This window comes from Camellia sinensis, chromosome 13, assembly GCF_055761805.1.
Source record: "Camellia sinensis isolate YWXY chromosome 13, ASM5576180v1, whole genome shotgun sequence".
NCBI lineage: Eukaryota > Viridiplantae > Streptophyta > Magnoliopsida > Ericales > Theaceae > Camellia > Camellia sinensis.
This window is the reverse complement of record NC_138973.1, coordinates 48,383,788-48,393,950: the sequence shown is the minus strand read 5'-3', so window position 1 is coordinate 48,393,950 and position 10,163 is coordinate 48,383,788.

Sequence of the window (10,163 nt, the reverse complement as noted above, 5' to 3'; positions counted from 1 at the left end):
CTTGAGGGAAAACATAACACAAGGCTTAACTTAGTTTAGTGATTAAAATGTTGAGTGTTAGGGTTTAGGTCACGGGTTCAAACCCTCTTAGCAACATTTCTTGGTTTTTTTTTATTTTATTTTAGTGGAGGATGACATCAACGTAATGCAGTGATGGCGTCATCACTGTAGGCAGATGATGTTAGTCCCAGTGGACGAAATATTCCATGGTGTTAATAGAATTTCGGGAGAATTTTTCAGTGAGACCCCCAGAAGTGCGACAAAGGTTGGTCCTAGTTAAACAGACCATGCCTGACACAACCGCGAGGTTAGAGTTATGAAATTCTGAATAATTATTTTTTAATTGCATTTGTATTTTGTTAGTGTAACACTTTGTACTTCTTGGACTAGTGGAATTGCTCTTGACACTCTTATTATTGTACTTGGAGCTTGTTTGGTTCATTTTGGGATATTGATTGAGGTGGTATCATAATGATAAAGTAAGATTGAACCAAAAAACATTGATTCGGATAATTGTCACATGAATAGTCTTCACTCTTTTGCCCTTTTCTCTTTCTACACTTTGAATTTGATGTGAGGTTAGAACTATTGAAAAGTGTGCTTCCGGGCCTTCGATTTGAACACAAGAATGACCTAAAACGGAATCCGGATGGGGGAGTTATGCCTATTTGAAATTTGGGTACCTATGTTGGAAGCAAGTCTGCTCAAGCAAACTTTTGACCGCTCGAGCGATCTGCGCAAATTCTGGCACTTTAAAGTCACTTTTTGGCCCAAAATCTATATTCTTTCTTCCACTCTTCTCTCCCTCTCCTCCATACCTGAAACCCTAGAGCTCCAAACACTTGATTTCTTTAATTTCTCCCTTAAATCCACCCTAGATCCTTTAAGAAAACTGAAGAACAAGTCTAGTTCGAGATATCTACCGATTATTTCACATTTTCGTTGAGATTTCAAGTGAGTTTCCATCTTAAGCTTCCATTCTTGAGGTAAGGGTATTTTTAACTTATTATTTCTTTAATTTGAGAACTACATGTGGTAATTTCATTAGATATTTACCTTTGTAGATATATATATATATATATGGATGTATGGATTGTGCTTGCTAATAAATGATTTGGAAGGATGTGGGCAATAATTTATGATTATGGATGGAATCATGTCTATTATTGATGATTATTGTTGTTGATGATGACAATTAGTCTCTAATTCATGAAAGAGAGAAAACTTCTAATTTTCTACAAACTCTAGTTTTGAAACTTGTTCAATAAAGAGGGGTTTTGCTTAATTGATTTTTAAAACATGAAATTGGGTGTGTTTATTCGACTTTGAGGTTGAAATATGAATTATTGGATTGTTGTGAATTGAACTAGGGGAAATTGAAAACTTTAAATTCATGCAAAATTCATGCATCATATACATTACTCAATTCTTCTTGTGATACTAATGTGTATGAATGGTTGGAAGAGTAAAAAGGGGGTTTTGTCCAATTGGCTTCTAGAACCTAAAATTAAGTGTATTTACTTGACTTTGATGTTGAAAAGTTAGACTTTGAGACTTTTACACCAAAACTAGAGATGATGATGGTTATGAATTGAAGAATCTTCTCATTGTTGGCATGTGAACTATTAAATTGTTGTGCATTGAAATTATTATAGGGAAATTGAGATTTGGAAAATTCATGCATCATAAACTTTTAAAATTTTATTTTGTGACTTTTAAAATATTGGCGTATTGAAGGAGTTGAAAGGGGATAAATAGTTTGTGAGACCGGGTAGTGAGTCAGGTTTGGTTGAGTTGTGTAAAGTAATTGATACCCGCACGAGGAGTCAAAAGATGCCCAATTGCCCTATCTGCGCATATCGCCGGACGAATGTTGAAAAATGTTTTTGGGTGTCCATGAACCCGCCGTTTCAGGAGTCAACAAATGTGGAAAAACATGGTTTTTGGGTGTCCACGAGCCCGCTTTTTCAGGAGTCGGAAAATGTGGAAAAACATTGTTTTTGGGTGTCCACATCTGCGCCGTTTCAAGAGTTGGAAAATGTAGAAGGGAAAAAAGTTTTTTGGGTGCTCATTTCCCTGCCGTTTCTCGAGTCGGCAAATGTGGGACTAGTTTCAGTATACAGAATCTATATCTATGTATGTATTTTGAATTACGACTCTTACTTGGGATGTTATAGTATATTTACCACCCTTACTTTTAGAAGAATGATTATCTAATATCCTGCATGGTCATTTAAACTTATAAAGAAGATTTACTTATACTTGCATAGCATGATCATGTGTATTACAATTAATTATATAATTTGTTAAATATACTTCCTACTGAGCATTAGCTCACCCCAAAAACTAACCATTTTTAGGAAATGAAGTTGACGAGCCAATTAAATGATTTACTATGGAAATTAATTTGGACGAAGCATGAATGATTACTTGTTTGATGTTTTGTGTTGAAGCCTTGGGGTTATTTTGTATAAATGTGATAGATTTTATTTTTAAATTCTTGAGATAGAGTGTTGTCCCTTTTTGATTTCTCTATTTTGTATAACTTCGTAGCTTTTGAACTGTTTCCTTTTAACTATGGATGTAAACCGACTGTATTAAAATTCTTGAGAATAGTTCAATGGGGAAAAAGTGTTATGGAATTGTATTATTATTTCTTTACATACTGTTTGTATCTATGTGGATTGAGATAGGAGAACAGTATTTGGGAGGTGTTTTCCCAGGACATTACAGTTAGTATCTTGTATGTTTATAGCTTTAGTACCCTGCCTATACCTATTTCGTTTTTCTTATTATGTTTAGCATTCTACCATATGGCTACATGCTTAAGTCATATGTCTCTACAAATGCCGATGGATGGAGGTTGTGTCGCTTAATTTAGAATGATATTGATTTTCGTTTTTGTGAACTCAATTTCTCTGAGTTGTACATCTTCAAAACTCTTTCAAAATGCATAAAAATAAATTGTTTCAAAATGAATAACATAGCCTATATTTGTTTGCTTCATATAGTAAATTTTAGGTTTTGTTAAATAAATCAAAATATGAACATTGTACGAGCAAGAAATAATCTTCTCGTATAATCCTGTTGATCAAGTTTGTGCTCCTCTAAACGTCATCGCTTTACTCCTTGAAAACACAAACGTGAGCTAGCCGACGGGTGTGTGCCGGATACCTCTCCGATGCCTAAGTTAGCAAAATAGACAAATAGACAAAAGCTCTGTGTATTCGGGAATTAAAGTTGTGTTACCTCTCCATAGGTGATGTTGTGAGCTTTTATAGGTTCCGTGCGGCACAATCCTAGTAGGACTCTTATTTCTCCATGCAGAGTCCTCTTAGGAATTACTCTCCTAAAAGATAATGCTTATCCTTCAACACCCCCCTCACTACTTAAACCAAGTGAGATGGTCCTAGCTCGGTGGTATATCCAAACGAACGAGCTAGCATTGCCATGGCACAATGACAATGTAATCGAGCTAACAATATTCATGTTACATTTATACCGGCGCTTTATGTGTAACGTGTACCTCGGCTTCGCCTGTAGACCGTGCTAACCATAGCCTACTTGAACCGAGCTACTCAACAGCAAGGTCCTGAGTAGAAGCCAAAAATACCTGGGCTCAAGATGGTTTGACCGAGCTAACTGTCACCGCGCCGACCGTGGTGACCAAGCTAACCACCAAGCTCTTTTGGACCGGGCTATTTGCAAGGCTCCTCTGGACCGGACTAATTACAAGGCCATTTTACTCAGCCCTTCTTACTGTGGCCCACAAAATGGCCCATTACCCAGCTCGGCCCAATTTACATATAAATTAACCTCTCAATTGCCCCTTAATTCCATCTGCGCAACATGATAGGGATTACCTGTTACCAGCCGAGCCAAAAAAGCTTCAGCCTTCCAACCGAGCTACAAAACTTTAGCCTTCCAATCCGAGCTAAAAGACTTTAGCCTTCCAATCCGAGCTAAAAGACTTTAGCCTTCCAACTGAGCTAAATTCACACCGTGCTACCAATCTGTCCAGTCAAACATCTCTTCAGTCTCTGCAACTGAATCAATTTCCATTCCAAGGACACATGGTAGACTCTGATTAGCTCAATGTAGCTATCACGCCATCTTCATACTCCACGTTTTTTTTTTGAATAGTCCCGCCTTTTTGTCCTTTCCTCTACACAAAACAGACCCTTCGTTTTGAATCATATACTTCACTATTCATCTCCTTCTTTCTCTCTCTCTAAGCCCCCCTCTCTCCCCAACTTTATATTTGCAGAGCTCATGTTTGTTGCTGCTACTACTTCCATCTTCAGTGCCTTCACCTTGAACTGGTAAGTGGTTCGAATCTGTTTCTTTTTTGTTGATTTTGTACCTATTCTGCAACACATAGCATGCTTGTTCGTATGATTTTCAAAACACCTATTCCACTTTAGCTTCTATTTTTCTGAAAAAACCTCTTGTAACATAACCACTGTCTATATGAATAACTGGGGAAATGGTAGTTTTGATCCAAAATCACACTCCAACCAAACTAGGATACTGTTTGTATTAGGTACGACCTTGGCCGAAATAAACAACCGAACCAAAACTTCATACCCTACTCGAAGTTTCAATTAGCCGGGCTATCGAACTGCATTAAGTTTGCGCAATACCGCGCTAGAAAGCCCTAACCACCGACCGAGCTAAAACCTGGAGCTAAACTAGCTCATTAGTTAAAACCGAACTAACAATGCTGCACCAAAAAGCTCAACCGAGCTAATGGCCCTTACTCAAACTGAGCTAAGAATGGATAATGGCCCACGTAACCGAGCTAGGACTTCATTTATCTCTGCCTTTGTTTCTTTTAGCACGGTCCAATGAGCTGAGCTTAACACCTTTCTTTTTTCACTTTGCAGACTTAGGTTGCCAGGCACTCCCTTGAACGCTCAACCGAACTACTCAGCGTCATTTCACGACCGAGCTAATACTCCGTTAATTTGTACATAATTTAAAACCTCATGGGTAAATATAGGTTTTTGGTAAACACCCCAGGTGCTATGGCCGAGTTCTGAAGTGACTACCACATCCTTGATGGTGTCCATCTCACTCTAGCTAAACTAGATATCACACCTTGGGGAAACCCTAGTTTGTTCCCTTTACCCTTCTTTCCATTGTAGAAACCGGACTAAGATTCCCTGTACAGCCTCTTCTTTGCGAGTTCCTTAGACAAACCAACCTCTGCCCTACCCAGCTTTCCACAAATTCATACCGCATAATAAATGGCATCGTCGAGCTAAACTGCCGGGCTGGCCTTAACCTCGGTTTAGCCGAGCTCTTCCATCAATATTCCATGGGTTCAAATGAAGATGGCTGGGTTTATTATTTAAGAATAAGGCGCCGGCATGAAAAGATAATAAAGAATACCCCTGATAAGGACGTAAACGATGATGACTTCTTCTGGGTTCTGGGAATTTCGAAGACCAAGAAGCCCAGATCCGGGGTGACCGAATAAACTGGAATAAAGGAGTCGCCGGTATAAAGTAAATAAAACTCATGTCATAGTTTAGTAGAGGTCGATCTTTTAATTGGATGAGCGGTTGTACTCAATTAATGACCTTTCCCTCTCATACCTAAGGTTCTGAACCGAGATATCTTTAGTTACGACGAGCAATAGCCTTGGCACGAGTCACGGGTTTTTTAATTTTTCTAAAATATTAGGTGATGACTTTGAGATGTAGTCAGTCCATTTTTGGCAATGGTTTTGCAATGAAATGGATTTTCTATAAAAGTTGTCAGATTTGGACTCTCATCTATATTTCACATTGCACTCGTGAGACTAGATCAAAGAAATTGAGAATCTAAACTGTTTAGCGCGTTCGAGGTACCCCCGGGCAATGCGACACTTACTACCAATAATAGAATCAATAATTATGGATATTAATTACATAAAATTAATAAGAGTTAATTAAAAAAAACCCAAGGTTTCGCGTGTTTTTCAATTTAAATCCCAGAATTTTAATTTCAACAAATTAAACCCTAGAATTTCATCTGTGTTTCAATCTGGCCCCTCTGTCCATCTCCATTATATTAAACTAACGGAAATTTGGGCAAAATTTCAGATTCAAACCCACATGTTCAAATACTTGTATCTCCCTTGTCGTAACTCCGTTTTGTCTCATTTTTGCGTCGTTAGATTCACCTTATGGCCTAGGTTCATTGCACTCTTCATAAGCCTTGTTCCACATCTTTTTACTTGCCGTCGGAGCTCTGAAAGTTGGCCAAAAATAAGATTTTTTTTTCTCTCTTTGGGAAAAATTTTCATATTCAAATCCACATATTCAAACACTTATATCTCCCTCGTCATAACTCTGTTTTACCTCATTTTCGCATCGTTAGATTCAACTCATGGCCTAATTTTTGTTCCGCCCCTCATATGCCTTATTCACCTCTTTTTACATGCTGTCGGAGCTTCAAAAGTTGGCCAAAAATAAGATTTTTATCTCTCTCTTTTTTTGTTTTGTTTTTTTTCTTGCTGCTATCGTAACAATATTCTTGGTAGTGGAGATGCCTTGTATGATGCTTGATTGGAAACCAAGGTGCCCTAACATGCCCTAACATGCCTTATTCGCCCTGTTTGGTTTTTGATTTTTATGTGTAGTTATATACCTCTCACTGCCGCCACCATTACCATCACCACCTCATCTTGTAGATAATGATTATGAAACAACCACAGCAATAGCAACAAGCCAAGAAGAGTAGCCACAGAGGAGAAGGAAGAAGAAAAAAAGCCTATTTTTGGCCATGAGCTGAACAATGCATATGAGGGGTGGAATAAAAAGAGGTGGAACAAGACATATGAAGGGTGAAATAAAAATTAGGCCATGAGTTGAATCTAAGACTCAAAAATGAGGTAAAATGAAGTTGCGACGAGGGAGATACAAGTGCATGAATATGTGAATTTGAATCTAAAAAATTTGCCCAAAGAGAGAAAAATCTTATTTTTGGCCAACTTTCGGAGCTTTGACGACAAGTAAAAAGATGTGGAATAAGGCGTATGAAGAATGCAATGAAAATTAGCTCATGAGGTGAATCCAATGACGAAAAAATGAGGTGAAACGGAGTTACGGAGAGGGAGATACAAGTGTTTGAATATGTGGGTTTGAATCTGAAATTCTATCCAGATTTCTGTTAGTTTAATATGACGGAGATGTACGGAGGGGCTAGATTGAAATACGGATGAAACTCTAGGGTTTAATTTGTCGAAATTGAAATTCTGAGATTTAAATTATAAAACACGCGAAACCCTGAGGTTTTTTTTTTTTTTTTGTAATTAATTAATTTAATTATTATGTTGCTATACCTTTACCATTCTTTCTTAAAACAAAAATATTTCTGTGATTATGTCATCTTTCCTGCAAATAATACTTAGTTTATAATAAGAAAATTTTCAATTTTCTCCTTATTTCTTTCTTTCCAACCTATTATCTTTTTCTCCTGAAAACCCTATCTGCAATACATATGTTTCCATGCCATTCTCAACCTTCTCACCCTATAAAGGTCAAGTTCATGCAACTCACGCTTGTTTTTATTTTTCAGAAAACACTTTTCAAAAAATTTTACATTTTTATTTTCTATGTTTTTTTGTTTTTACTGATTTTTTTTAATATTTTAAGCATTTTTTTTACTTTTTAGACGCACCTAACACAAATACACCTAAAAAGTAAAAAATTTGTAAAAAAATCTTTTAAAAATTCACTAAATACCAAAAATATAAAAAAAAATATAAGAATTCAGTACATTTTTTTATATTTTTATGTATTTATTAATTTTTTTAAATATTTTTTCACAAATTTTTTACTTTATCTAACTAAGGTGCATCTAAAAAAGTAAAAAAAAAATTAAAATTTTAAAAATATTCACTAAGAACAAACGAATACGAAAACTAAAAAACTCAGTTTTCAAAAAACTTAATTCGGAAAACTCAAACCAAACACACTGATTATTTTTAATCTCTTCTTAAAAGACTATTAAAAATTAGTTTATGTTTAATTTTTTATGTCACATATGTATGCGTTCTTTTTACAATATTTTACATTATTTCTCTCTTTAGTTTGTCTCACGTTTCTTTTTGGGAAAATTAGTCTGAGGTCCCTCTTCCATATTTAATAATGGAAGAGATCCACAGTATTATTTTATAATGTATAAGGTCCCTCAACCCCCACCCTTGTATATTACAGAGAAATTTATCAAATCAACCTTCATTCTCTCTCTCTCAACTATCTTCCTCTGTTAAATTTATATTTTCTTCTTCTTCTCTCTCTCTCTCTTTCACTTGTTTCTACATCTCTTTCACCCTCTAAAATGTTTGTATTAGGGCTTCCAAATCCCTAATAATTTTAGAGGCGAACCATCGGTTAAGCTGCGTAGATCAGAACATGATGTGCCCGAGGCAGTACAAGCCAATGTAGATCTGTCCGGTGGCAACCAGGCTATCAAAGAGCTGATGGAGCCACCTCAGGTCTTGTTTGAGGCAGTCAAGGTCAAGGTGGAGCCATCCAACGACATTCAAGCTGTAGGAGGGCAGACAGAGCTTCAGCTTTGAGAGTTTTTGACTGAGACTGCTCCAATCAAGGGCGGGCGATTCGAGGTTCCTCAGTCAGAAGTGGCTCAAGTAGTCCCGGTCGGAGGTTTCTCGGTCGGAAGTGGCTCAACCAAGGGCGGGCGATTCGAGGTTTCAATTTTTGGGTTGGGATTTTTGTGGTTTGGGTTTAGCGCAGAGAACTGATGTTAATATAGAAATGTATGTTTGATAAGAGTGGAAATCAAAATTAAGGGCTTTCACCTCTCTAATAATTAGGGATGGATTTCTTTTTGAAAATTTTGGGGGGTAAAATGAAATTCATCCTTGTTTTATTGTTGTTGAAGTGTTTTATTGTTGTTGAAGTACTTATCTGGTAAAATGAATTTATTAATTACTGGTTTTGTTGGAATGAAATTGACCAGTCAAGTGTTGGGTCTATTTTGTCACCCTCATCCAACAATAATCACACTCATCATCAACTTAGAGAGTTTCCAATTTCCATAGTGCTATTGTCAATATGCTATTAAAGTTTGCCTTGTTTCAATTAATTTGATGAAGTTTGATTTAGTTAATTGCGCAAGCAATGTCCATTCCAATTAGCTGAGAAAGAAACAGAGCGAGCAAGCTATGCATGATAGAGCTCTCAGTTCCTCCCTACTAGGCATTGATGGTGACTCGAATACAAGGATTCATAGTTCCAAACCCTATTTCAGTTTCCTTGCTTCATCACTTCCCCTATAAAATTGCCCTCAAGTTTCAAAAGGTAAATTCTCAGTCCTCTAATTATTTCTATGAAACCCATATTGTTTCTCTGGAGAGTTGAGTCTAGGAGAGGCAAGAGAGCAGAGAAATTTGTTTAATTTTCTCTGCCTTTAACTGAGTAAAATTGGTGAAGTCAATTTTCTCTGGGTTTGGGAAGTCCAGAATTTATCAATTTTCTCTGGTTTGAAAATTGGTTAAACTGAACCCAGAGAAATTTGAATTTTCTCTGGGTTGAACCCAGAGAAAATTCTTTGGAAGTCCAGAATTTCTCTGGACAAAATTTCTCTGGACTAATTTTCTCTGGAACAATTTTCTCTGGACTAATTTTCTCTGAACCAATTTTCTCTGGAACAATTTTCTCTGGACTAATTTTCTCTGAACCAATTTTCTCTGAACCAACTTGAGGGACCTTAGACATTATGAAAATATTTGATGTCCTTTATGCTATAAAATCTTAATACGAGGGACCTTAAAAAAAAAACCCCTTTCTTTTTCTTTTTCTTCTTTTACTTCCAACCAATTTTTGTATTTTATTATTGTTTATATTCTTACATCAAAAAGTTTAAAACTTAATTGGTAGGGATTACCGTGTTTTACAATTTTTTATGGGTAGTTTTTATTTAGTTGACAACTAAATAGTTTTTAAATATAAATGATATTATTAAATTAGTCATAGATTATTACAAAATGCAAAATGGCAAATGGCAATATTACATTCTTAAGCATTTTTTTTTTAAACTTTTTAGTTCCGTGCATAACTTTGGTACTAAATTACAACAAAGTGACATTTTAATGATGAAAGTTTTAGAATTTTCAAGGCTGCATCCTTAAATTTTTATTTTTAGTTATT